Source organism: Electrona antarctica, assembly GCF_951216825.1.
Source record: "Electrona antarctica genome assembly, chromosome: 3".
Classification (NCBI taxonomy): Eukaryota; Metazoa; Chordata; class Actinopteri; order Myctophiformes; family Myctophidae; genus Electrona; species Electrona antarctica.
The window spans coordinates 55,916,570-55,930,358 of record NC_136808.1 but is presented as its reverse complement, the minus strand read 5'-3'; the positions used below and the strand labels follow the sequence as shown (position 1 = coordinate 55,930,358).

Here is a 13,789-nt window from a genome sequence, read left to right as displayed (position 1 = left end):
TATTTACAGTTGGGATGAGTCTTTGTAGCTAAAGATGTTCACGTTCATTCTTTTAACAGTGCCTTGCAGTTGCGGTATAGTTTAAGACTGCAAATATATTGATTATTTAGGATCACTAGGCCTGTCATGTTTTATTAGTTGATCTAGAAGCATGTTTTTGAGGGGCGCTAGCCACAGGTTTAACGTTTGTTTTTAGTTTGTTTGTTTTAAAAACGCCATTGACAATGAAGGGGAAATGTACATCTCGTCCCTAACACAAACATTAAATGCCATTAACAATGAAGAGAATTTAATGTTTGTGTTGGCATGGTTTGTTTTACATCACCATTACATCACCTAATCAACACGAGTTAGACTTTAATATATCAGCGCCCCTCACTTCACACGGGTGTGATTTTTTTATTTTTGTTGCAACTTTATGAGCTTGAAGATTGGCTATTTTTGCTTTTAAAAACAATAATCAATTAAATTCATTAGTTTAATGAAGTGTTGCATGGTGTAAGCCAAATACATCACACATAGCCTACTCATCTACTGCTACTGCTACTGAGCTGTGGAATATGTCTGAGACTTGGTGCTCACGTTTAGTTTTTATTGAATAAAACATTCTGTTAATACAATATAACCAACATATTGGTTGTAGTTGGTCTCCCTGCTCTTCATTAGACCCTGTGGTCAGGTAGGACACCTACTGGTTGAAAGGGGTATTGCATGAATAGGCTTTCTGTATTAGCTCAGAAGTAGAAATGTTGGCACTTTGCACGGGGTACTTATGGGTTCAGTACCCGGGTAGGACAAACTACTTATGGATTAGATTTAAGTGAATAAGGCAGGTTAGGTTGGAGGAGTTGGCTAAAGCAGTAGTTCCCAAAATGTGGTCCGGGGCCCCCCAGAGGTCCTTGAGGTGGTTCTCAGGGGTCGCCAGCTAAATGACTGATACTTAGGAACCAATAGCCCCCTTACGGGTCTGTAACTTTTTGTTATGGGGGTCCGTAGCCTAATGCATATACCAAATCCTTGAAATTAAACATTTTGAGAATCACTGGTCTAAAATAGTGGTGGTTTGTTGCCCAACTGTGGTTGTCCTGTCCTGGACACAGAGCAGTGAGAATCACTGGTCTAAAATAGTGGTGGTTTGTTGCCCAACTGTGGTTGTCCTGTCCTGGACACAGAGCAGTGAGAATCACTGGTCTAAAATAGTGGTGGTTTGTTGCCCGACTGTGGTCGTCCTGTCCTGGACACAGAGCAGTGCTGAAAACATCCCACATGGATGGACATGCTTTATAAAACAAGTCCATCTGACCTTGAACTATTCCAGTTCATGACACCAGTAGTCACAGGTGTGACTTGTGCTGCTTGGACAGAACGGAAGCGCTCTTCAAATCTAAAGACATTTGTCATTTTGTAACAAGACAGTGAGTTTAGTGTGAATCTGTCTCTACTTCTATATACAGAACATACAGTAGGACACAATTTACAATTTACAATTTAGGCATTTAGCAGACGCTCTTAATCCAGAGCGACTTACATTAAGCAAGAACAAAAAGCATGGGAATAAGCAAGAACAAAAAGCATGGGAATACATCACATATGTAAAATGCATTTATCGCGAAACATGCGTAAGCTAAGAACGTGACTAGAACATATCTATATAATGACACTATACATATAAACTATAACTAGAACATATCTATATAATGACACTATACATATAAACTATAGATATATGCTATACTATGCTGTACATATTTACTATGAAGTGCTATGACTACATACAATGCACTTATTGTGCTGTCTACATGACATGCTATAAGTCTGTTTCAAATGCTATATAAGTCTAAGAAGTGCTGTCTAAGGGGGGTAGGGTAAGTGCTATGAGCCATGATGGAGTCTGAAAAGGTGGGTTTTCAGACTACGGCGGAAGATCGGGAGTGATGCTGCAGTTCTGATTGCAACGGGAAGTGCATTCCACAGTTTTGGGACACAACATGACGCAACAGGCAGCTTCACATGTGGTACAAACAGTCTCTCAGAACAAAGAGATTAAAGAGAAACAATGAAAAAGCACTAGTAGTTCAACAACATTGCATATTCAAAACAATTGTACTGTAGATCAACTCCTGCTTTGCATTTAATTGTGCAAATAAGAAAAGAAAGGGGCTCATCTGAATGGGACGCTCATACGTACACCATCCCATTATGTCTGATTTGTACTCATACCATGGTGTCTGGACTCTCCACAAAAATAGTAGATCTACAGGCTCACATGCTTGAGTTTGTAGATCCATTTTCTCACGAGTGAAGCCATCATAGCGGAGGGTAAAGCATTAGACTCTATATATATGTGTTGTGTAAAGTAGTTGGACCATGGCGGTTCTCTGTAATCTTTATATCTGAGACACAAAGAGAGAGGAGATGGAAATGGGAGGAGGGGGGGAGTGAGAGAGAGAGAAAGAAAGAAAGATAGAGGGATCGTATTTACTCAGTATTCAGTAGATTTTTCATCTGAAGATTCATAATCATTTCACTGATTTCATTTCAATAATTGTTTATATACACCTATAAATGCACCATGTCTCTGTCTGTGTGTACGGCTGTAATTCATGTAACTCGTGAAACGTTCCCCCACGACTTCAAATTCAACACACGTTCCACACCCCCACAGGGAGTGCAGTGCCCGGTGTCGAGTCGGTCGGACCCACGGTTGTCCAGAACCGCCACAAAAGGCCTCTGCCCGGGCTGGACAGGGCCCCTGCCCAGGCTCCATATATGGAGCTGGCCTGTTCTGACATCACAACACTCCATATTTGGGCATGTCTGACACAGAACTCCATAGGAATAAAGGAACACAGAGAGACAGATACAGAAATCTCCATATATGGGCATATAAGGGACACAGACAGATGGGTGGAACGGGTACTCTGACACGGGTACAACGGGTATTGCATAGCCGGGTGGGGCATAGATCTCCAACTTCCTCTACAGCCGGGCACCGGTCTAGTATAATCAATGCACACAGAGGATTTGGTTATCAATACAACATGGCTTGTCTTTGAAGTCAATGGAAGCACACATGGCGGCCAGTCGGCATGGACACATGCGGACAATACCTGCATAATATGCATGCCCGTCCACCTTACATCGCGGCCAGATGCATGGACTCACCTGCACACGTCCACCTTATATCCCAGATGCATGGGCTGCAGAGGCTCCGTGTTGGTTTGCAAGTTGCTGACGTTGAAGTAGGAGAGGGTGTGGTTGATGAAGCCGTGCATGGAGCCATCCATGCACGGCATGGAGTACTGGTAGACCAGCCGAGGAATGAAGTCCGACGTGAAGGAGATGACAAACGCCTACGGGTGGACCACACATGTCACATGAACACATTGAATTAATTGTGCATTAACTGGATGGTCTTTCAAGTCCACTCACTCAACACTGCATTAACAAATGCCGTCATCTACAAATATCTTTTCAAATCATTCTGTCACATGGTCTGGAAACATGGGTGCCCTGGGAACCAGAAACAAAACTCACATTAACAATGACTGCTACCTTGCTGAGGCCTCTCAACAGGTTGTACCAGATACCTGCAAATAGATAAGAACAAAACAATCTTTGGCATATGTTGTAATCTAAGTACGGGACCCTCGTTTGGGTTGACAGACAGGTAGTGTGTGCAGGCTGGGTGGTGTGTGACAATCCTGTTGAAGTATTACTTTGGTACGGCGACTGCGGCGGCGGCCGGCGGGTACCCGGGAGAACAAATTAACGAGACACGAGACAGTATCACGCTAAGGTTCACAAAGTTTATTACACAAACATGAAACATATATAGTGCTGGATCATAATGACGTAACAATAAGATATGAGACAGAAGAACGTGCCTACTGCAGCAAGGCTGACCATGCTGTCGCCTAGATGTCTCTCGTAGCCTATCTATAAAGAATGCTACAGTACCGGCAGTACACAATACATATCAAGTACACTGTATCTCAAGTTCAAGTACATAGACTAAGATGTACTGTGCATGGGCTAATATCACAACAGCATACATATACAGTACATCTGTGTGTGATGATTTATCTGAGATGGAATTCAAGTCCAGCGTTACAGTTGTTAAGTACACACGTGCCACCACTAGATGGTGCCAACAGCATGGACAAGAGAGATGTAGTCTGTACTGTGTTTTGAACTCACATACAGGACAGTGTGAACATGGTAACACCATGGCACTGTGCTGCTTATTGTTGGTGAACTAAGATCTAAAGTTTCTGGATGAGAAATGTGGTTGATATATCCATAAAGTATGGTAATAACAAGTGTAGAGTACAACAGTTGATTAAACTAATCGATTTAATAGATTATAGAAACATATAGGGTATATTTAAAAAAAATATATATAATCACTTTACATTCTACAAGCACAATGTATGCATACTGTAGCACCACATACTGTAGTTTGAGTCCCTTGTAGCCTTAATCATGTGGAATACAATTTCCGTCAGTTGAACATGCTTGATTATATACTGAGAGACAGAGTGAGCTTAAATGAGAAACCCATGATATCTACGTATATAACCTTTTGCACAACAGAACATAACAGGATAATTGAGTTAAACATATTCAAAAGTGGTCATTTCAGTTAAGTCTAACTAAACAAGGCCGGTTGAAATATTAGAGCTGATAAAAGTAAGTCAATTATCCTTATTGAGGGTAAATCCTTTAAAGAACTTATAGAACCACCAATAAATAATATTGCAGAAGTACTGTGTTGGAAGTTATGATCTGAATTGTATATATATTTTATTATTGATGGACTCTTATTGTGAAGTAACAAACCCCAGACCGGAAGTGCTTGTTAACTGATCTGTATATAACCAGGTGTGAATAAACTTGCTCAGTGACGTGTGTCGTACTGATCCAGCAACACTAAGCTGATGCCTCCTGGTGTATTGTTTATTTACTTGAGTATTATTCCTTCTTCTATTTCTTCACTTCTTATATTTCTGGTACACACGCTAAGACAGCTGTGAAACTCAACATACTGTTTGCACATACATTAGGCCTACATAACGTCGCCGACTCGCTGGCTACAGCATGTTCAAAACAAACAAGTTCTACATGGTCTTCTATATCGTTGCTGTTGGGTGGAAACTTTATTATGTGCAAAACCGTTACTTTTCATGAAACCTGTGGTACCAATGGATCCTATGTAGTTATTATTTCACAAAAATAGCAATAGGGCTTGCAAACCTCGCACCTTTGGTATGCAAATTCGGGGGGTGCACCATTTTGGTTGTGATGAGTCACTACTATACCTGGCCAACAGATAGGCATACAGTGGTGGAAAAAGTAATCAATTGTTTTACTTAAGTAAAAGTACCAATACTGCAATTTAAAACTACTCCGTTACAAGTAAAAGTATGGAATTGAAAATGTACTTGAGTAAAAGTACAAAAGTATCGGCATCAAAATGTACTTAAAGTACTACAAGTAAAAGTACTCATATTGCAGGGCCAGCAGACCACCATGGCCCATCACCATTACTTTTTTTTAACCGATATTGATAACATCCTGCTTCTCAAGACCGATAACTGATAATAAATTCAAATATATATATAAAAAATTATAAAGATATAGGCTATTTGTAAATGTATATTAATCTGTGTAGTATTAGCACACCTGAAGGTAACAAATACTAGTAGTGGACAAAGATGGATTTAACATAGCTTTGACTTAACCAAATACAGTATATCATTATTCATTATCATGACTATTAAAACAAAACAGAATAGTTCTGACTGAATGAACATATTTATTATTTCAAGTCCTAATATGATGACACTGTTTTCCCCCCAAGCAGAACTAAAAACCTATGGGTGCTTTGTCACTTGTCAAGAAAATAAAATGGACAATAAAAATATAGTAGCCTATAGCCTACCCTAATTATACTAGGGACTTTCTGAGAAGGGCACTTCTCATTGAGTTTTTACACACTAAAAACACGAGTGTTCATTTAACTCTGACTCAGAGTTAAATTAACTACTGAGGTTACTGAGAGTGTACGGGAGAGGTGCGCGAACGCATCCGCGATGTATTGTGATGACCAGCTGTTGTAAATCACAGATGAAGAGAGCAAGAGACTCTCCGAATCAAATCTCCGCTTTGAAATTGTTTTTACGAAATAATTACTTTATGACTCAGTCTCAGTCACTCGATCTGTCCCAGACTAGTCGCTGTCCCAGTCAGAAGCAGAAAGCTAACGCATGAAGCTTAGCTAACAGGTAACATTGCCTGGAAGGCTGGAATGCCTTCAGAGGAAAATCAACAGCAAACGCATCGATTATGTCCGTAATGTCACATCACCACATCGATGCAGAATCATGCACGTGTGTGTGTGTGTGTGTGTGTGTGTGTAAAGTAAAACAACGCTATGGTAACACACGGCTCGTTAAAAGAACGGGCGCGATGCATGTTGGCAATGTTTACAATTTACTAGATGAGTGGAGTTGTGCACGACGCACGTGGACATATTATATCCTTTATGGAAGGGAGATGGGGAAACACCACAAGAGTGACAAGTGACAACTGATCATCAGGCAACTGCAAACATGTGTTCTCTCCGCAGTAGAGGTTTTATGTTGCAGGCTAGTTTGTTGTGTTAGCCACCTAATTAATATAGCCGAGCTTGACTCTCATTGACTGTCGCCGTCGGTCGGAGATATTAAATAATAAAATGACCGAGGTGGAGGTTTGACAGACAGACAGATGGAGCAGCAGGTAGGAAACGGGTCGCCGATCTACTCACAGACGCGAATGTATAACGTGTGAGATATATGAGAGAGAGAGAGAGAGACAGAGAGAGGGAGAGAATAGTTCTATATCCATAATATAGCGAGAGAGAGAGAGTCACACTCAGGCGGCAGTGAGATGAATGCGCCGGTGAAACGTTAGTCCATTATTTATTTATCCCCTTTATTCTGACCTTGTTTATGGTGAGAAGCCTACTTGTATTTCACACAACAGTAGGCTACTCAAGTAGGCTTAATAAATCCCATTTTGGCGAACTGAAAGAGCTCTAGCACCGTGCACTAAACACTCAAACACCAACTTTATGTGACCTCTCCTATTCTGCCTGCTGTCTCATCAAAGATTGACGCAAGTCCAGGTTGGAGTAGTTGTTAGAGTGTGGTTTATTCACCTGAGAAAGCACAGTTGGGACACACAACCACAGCTCAGACACAGTAACACATGTGGTCATCTCCCTCAGTATGGAGTTCCTCTGTACTGACATAGTGATCGTATAGTGGTTATTTGTTTTTACATAGTCTGACAAAAATACAAAATACAAACATTCCCTTAAATACATGAATTCAAGTACAGCAGAATAATTCCCCTCTAAAACTCCATTTCTATGTAAGTGGGAAGCAATGAACATTAGTGCCACCCACTGAAATAAATGCAAAAACAACAACATTACAGATGCACAGGACATACCTGAGAAAGCACAGTTGGGACACACAACCACAGCTCAGACACAGTAACACATGTGGTCATCTCCTGTTCAGACACAACATACTCCATGTCAGAGAATTCTTATGTAACACAGGCTACACAGCACACTAGCAGAGCTAGCTAACATGCTAACCGTTTTTTACACACAATGAATGAAATAAGAAATGTCATACCATGAAATACAAAAACGAATGTTACTGAATAACATTATGTAAACATAAATGCATATCTGGTCACTTATATGAAGCTTAGATGTTTGTAATTAATTTGTTTGTGCCTGAGCAAACAGGAGACCATCTTACCCTCAGTATGGAGTTCCTCTGTACTGAGGATTACCCACAATGCAACACAACATCTTGTGTTGCATCAAAACCAAATGTATTACATACAAAACGAAATAAATTAGCCATGGCTGTGTCCCAAGTTTAACATAATTGAACTATAAAGAAAGTATTTCTTAACACTGTTACATATACACTTGATGCAGATCTAATATGTAGTAGGGCTTGTAGGCCATCACAATCACAATGGCGCCGGTAGGCGTGACAGCCTACCGTGACGTCAGCCTTGCATCTCCTATAGCATACTCTTGGGTATGACGAAGTAGGGCATTATTTTGTGTAAATATATGAGGTTCCAGCCGGACAGTGACGACATGAGGTGCGTGACTCCTACCGATGTCTTTGGCCCGGGCAGCGATGGGTCTGCGAAGCTCTGTGACAAATTTGTTGGCGTCCAGGCGGATCTCGATGTTGTTGAGTAGAGCGAAGAGCGGAGCCAGAGGGAAGGACGCCACGAAGAGAGTCACCATCCCAAACTGGATGACTGCATGAACCAAACATAGGACAGTTAGTGCATGTCTCCTGAAACTGGACATTTTACCTGCCAAAGTAATTTCACATAAACTAAAGCTGATATATCGGCCATTATTTGACTTTTCTGATAACGGTATCGGTATCAGCGTTTATGCAAAAGACGTGACCCGATTTTTAACCACGTTCAAGCTGGCCCCTATTTTGTAATGTCATTATAGGCTACAGTAGGCATATGGGGGAAATGGTAAAGGTTTCACATTTGTGTCAGGCTCTAGTGCACACAGCCTGTAATAGGCGTTATTTGTACTTAGAAGTAATGGGTACCAGGTCGTCTCGCCCCTTTTCCAACTCGCCCCCGCGAAAAGTGAAGACGGCTCGCCACAGAATTTCGAAAAGTGAAGACGGCTCGCCACAGAATTTTATATATTATATATTATACATGTGTACTATAAGTAATCCAGATGTTTATTTATAAATATCAATATAAATCAATACAAATATAAATCAATGCAGCATAAATATCAGGTTATTTCAATGTATTTCAAGGATTTACTATAGCCCATACTATACTATATTATTATTCCCGTTGGGGCGACCGCTCTTCCCATTGGCGGCGACCGATCTTCGCCGCTTTGGGCGAGTTGGAAAAGGGGCGAGCCGTCTCGTATTCGAAGTAATGTGAACAATATGAAATTGATGAGGGACAGGAGAATCCTGACAATATCTACTCACCCTGGTACCAGATGAAATGAAGTGTACATAACACACCCGTAAAGAACAACTGGAGTTGAAGAAACCAGCTTTAGAGTTCCAAAAAGGGCATCAATAGAATCCCATAAATTAATCGTCTAAAGTGATATGATCGCATCGTCAATGGAAAAGGCCTCTATATTTAAGGTCCTTGTAGAGGAAAAACACCAGGAAAAAAATCCAAACAACACAGCAGTCTGCAGGGATCATTCTGTAGATCTTTTTTAATGTATTTTTTAAATGAATGTTCGCGCAACGAGCAACAGGAAGCCTGAAGGGTGTGTAAACGCGGGAAGTTTCTTTCATGTTCTCTGTGAGTAGAATGTGCACTAAAAAATGGCATACAGAAGAAAGAACAACAGTTGCTCAGCAGAGATCAAAGTAGCCTACTGTAGGCAAAAAGTGTTAGTGGTGCTCCTGGATCGATGGGAAATACTAAATAAAAATAGAAAGCAAGATTTGGCATCTATAGCCATGTTTGTCTCTATGATTTTTCCCGATCTTTATTTTTTCACAGTGAGATTAATTGGCTTCAGAGGACAGATTATTCCGTTTGGACTGGAGTTATTACAGTCTTTCTTTTGTTTATTTTTGTTGTACATTTTTGAAGTCTAAAATGTAGTCACTGTTTTTCATTTGATGATCGGTGTCCGTGTAGCAGAGTGGCTCAGAGCCTCAGATGATCGGTGTCCGTGTAGCAGAGTGGCTCAGAGCCTCAGATGATCGGTGTCCGTGTTGCAGAGTGGCTCAGAGCCTCAGATGATCGGTGTCCGTGTAGCAGAGTGGCTCAGAGCCTCAGATGATCGGTGTCCGTGTAGCAGAGTGGCTCAGAGCCTCAGATGATCGGTGTCCGTGTAGCAGAGTGGCTCAGAGCCTCAGATGATCGGTGTCCGTGTAGCAGAGTGGCTCAGAGCCTCAGATGATCGGTGTCCGTGTAGCAGAGTGGCTCAGAGCCTCAGATGATCGGTGTCCGTGTAGCAGAGTGGCTCAGAGCCTCAGCCTGATGGCCTCAAAAGTCTAATATCTCCGCGGTCCAAAGGGATATCCCTTTGGTCTAGTGGTTTAAATTGGACTTTCACGCGAGAGATCCGAGTTCGAATCCCAGGTGGAATCCCAGGAGTTCGAATCGGCAGTGGTGAAAAGTAACTAAGTACTGTACATTTATGTAAGTACTGTACTTAAGTAAAACTTTGAGGTATTTGTACTTTACTTGTGTATTTCCATTTCCCAGTACTTTTACTTCTGCTCCACTACATCTCAGAGGCAAATATTGTACTTTTACTCCACTACATTTATTTGAAAACTTTAGTTTTACTTTACTTTGTAGATTTTGATTATTATTAGAAAACTTACAGTAAACACTTTGAGCCATTAAAAACTTGTGAAATGGGACAGTCTGCATAATAAGTACTTTTACTTTTGTACTTTTAAGTATAGTTTGATACCAATACGAGACGGCTCGCCCCTTTTCCAACTTGCCCAAAGCGGCGAAGATCGGTCGCCTCAACGGGAAGAGCGGTCGCCCCAACGGGAAGAGCGGTCACCCCAAAGCGCGGAGAATTCGCCCCCAAAATTCCGGAGAATTCGCCCCCAAAAGTCCGGAGAATTCGCCCCCAAAAGTCCGGAGAAGTCGCCCCAACAAAGAGAGAGAGAGATTTTTACATGTAGCTGTTATGTCTCACTGACAGCTGTTTGATTGTGCTGCGCTCTTGCATATTCCTGTGTTGTTTGTGATGATTGGGGGGATTATCTGGGATCGACTACTTCAGTCTTGACATACAACATGATGTGTGATGATGTTGCTTTGCCTTATTATTGACTCTGAGTTTTGAAAGTAAAGAAGAGTTGTGTTCAAGCTGTCATGGTCCACTGATTCACAATAGTAGCCTACTTTTAAACAGAGAGAGAGAGAGAGATTTTTACCTGTACTATATTTGTACATGTATATGGACCTGTATTGAGGTTGGAGCATTTGCATTCTGTAGGCTACATTCCAGGCCATCATTGATTCATTGACTTAATTCATGGGATTCTGTTCAGATGAACGATGCCACGATAATTTCAATAATTCACACAGGAGGACTATTTATTAGAATGTGAGAGTAACAATAAATCCTAGCTCGTATCCTATCGTCGTGCGTCAAGCTTATAAAGTCTATTCTAATCAGACCAATGGGCAGCGCGCTTCAACGAGCGACACTGCCGTAACTGGTCCAATTGCTGTCCACGGTGCTGAAACAGTGCACCGGGGAGAAGCTGCACTGTGTGTGTGCGCATGCAGGTTTTTATTTTACACGATCAGTAAAAGTAGTAATACAAGTATACAACATTAATATAAATATTTGTTACAAGTATTAAAAAGTCCCGAAATCAATTGACTAAAACTACAAAAAAAGTATTGGCATGATGTTTAAGTACCAAAGTAAAAATCAGCCTTTTTACCCATATGTATTTGAATTGTATATATCAACGCTAGTATAATAAACGGAAGACATGATGGCCATTCGTCTCTCCCAGTCTCCCTATGATAAACAATCCGTGTGTCCTCATCCAGACAACATTGGTATGATGTATTATTTTGTTTTAGACACAGGGTGGCGCCACAACACCTTGCGTAGACTATATGTCACATTCGCTACTAGGCTACAATAGCTCGCACACATCTCGTCTACACTATTGTTGTACATTTTAGACTACTATTCACTGGTGGAAAAAATACTTGAGTTTACTTGAGTACTCTTTCAGTAGAAGTATAGGCTATGTAAAATCACTGCACATCATTTTTGTAAATGTTTTTTGTGGCTTTCGCCTTTATTTTATATGGAGGGACAGACAGTAAGTAGGCTGACAGGAAATGGGGTGAGAGATGGGGGGATGACATGCAAGGCCGTCGGGATCGGGAGTCGAACCCGCGGCACACTGCCAGACTGGATTACCAGCCAAGGTGCCTGGACCGCTGAGCCATGGCCCAGGCTCACACATCATTTTTAATATGAAACACTTTCACACATCCTTTCATTCTCATCTTCCCTTGCTTCTAATCTGACTTGATTAAACGTTCGCCCGATGCAGAGCATGTGTCTCATGAGGAAGGTCAAGACAAATGCCTGGATCTTCATCTCTGCTTCCATGCCATCACTTGTGGCATTGCCCACATGATCCCACCATGGCTCTGTGGCCTGCATAACAATTCCTGCACATGCATGTTACCTGTTATTAGGCCTACTTTGTGCCTTGTGGCACATGATAAGGCCTTCACAGTGCACTTCCACTTGTCACGGTCAGCTGCTGCAGTCCTCACTTCAGACCTTTTCTTCTGTTCCCTTCTGGTGCCCATGTCATTGATATGTTGCAGACGTTGTTGTGGTCCTGCCGTATAGTGCGTGTCTAATAAATCATCTTCCATCTACGCATGCAGCTTCATTTCCTCACTCAGCGGCTTCATCTCAGTTCTAGACGTGGTCTGAATCTTGCCAATGTATACTTGCCAGAGTATTATTCCTAGGCATCTGTTATGGAACACATCATCTGCCTCGTTGTCTCCTTTGTTCATTTTCCATGTGTCACATTCATATAGCAATAGTGGCACCACTAGGGTCTTGCACAGTTAGCTTGGTTCTTCTTGTGATGGTGTTGGAGCTCCAGGTCTTTTTAAGTCTGATGAATGCACCTCTTGCTTTTGACAGTCTATTCTTCAGGTTCTTCATATCGTACCACCTCCCTCTTCACAAACTGTGGCAAGTGAACCGGTCTATGCACATGAATGACCAGATTTGAACCATATTCACCCACAGTCACAAGAATGTTGTGAAAATTGCTTCCATTATTCTTTGTAATACAATAAACCAGTGATTGTCAAATGTGAATTCCAAGGACCTTGGTGTGATATGCATTAGGCCATGGACCCATATTTGCCACCTTTTTTTCATCTCTGGGACTGCAATCTAATCTACACCTTAAAATCCTCTGTGTTAATTTGATTCCGAGAGTCTACCGATTGAACCAAATAGACCCGGGTCCATCTCAGAGTTACAGGACCGTAAGAGTGCATTTGGACCCCTGGTGTGCCCCGGACTCTATATTGACGTGAGCAACAGTGCATTATAATAGATAATACAAAAATCACCTTTACTGTACAATCATTACACTTGCAGCAAGTATAAAAGCCAATATTCTGCAAGTATATGACGTAAGGAAAACCAATAACTAGTTGCTGTTGGGTGGAAACCTCATATGTCCAAATCTGTTACTTTTCAGGATTCAAATTCAAAAATAGCAACAACACAAAATGCCCCCAAAATGCTTGTAGATTAGCTATTTAAAATGGAGACACATGTTACTGTACCTTGCAGAGTTGGTGATCTCATGTATTTTCAACACTGTGTGTGTCTATGAAGGTTGCACCGCGGATGTGTGAGTGTAATAGCATTACAGTTTCTACACCATGTTTCACATCTGTTGCTCTTTATAGCCAAATTTCACGCAAATCGGTACACATGCTCTTCATAGTCATGTGATCAAGACGTGTTGTTTGATTTCTCATAATCCACCCTCATTGGCTACGATTGGCTTCTGAACTTTTCAGGAGTAGCCCGCTTAGTACCCGTTTTGTACATATCGCCACAACTACTCAACGCAGCGTCCGATTGTGGTGAAACTGTGCATGCATATTCCCACTAGGCTTTGGAAGAAATGCCACTTGACAG

At 41.5% G+C, this 13,789-nt stretch overlaps 1 long non-coding RNA gene across 1 annotated transcript; it reads right to left on the bottom strand.

Annotated features, from left to right (window-relative positions):
- Window positions 1-3,296: 3,296 nt before the first annotated feature.
- Window positions 3,297-8,310, bottom strand: LOC306919944. Its single transcript, XR_013789589.1, has 3 exons — window positions 8,194-8,310; window positions 3,538-3,590; window positions 3,297-3,353 (listed from the first exon to the last, which is right to left on the bottom strand). It is a non-coding gene; the product is annotated as an uncharacterized lncRNA (long non-coding RNA).
- Between the last annotated feature and the right edge of the window lie 5,479 nt (window positions 8,311-13,789).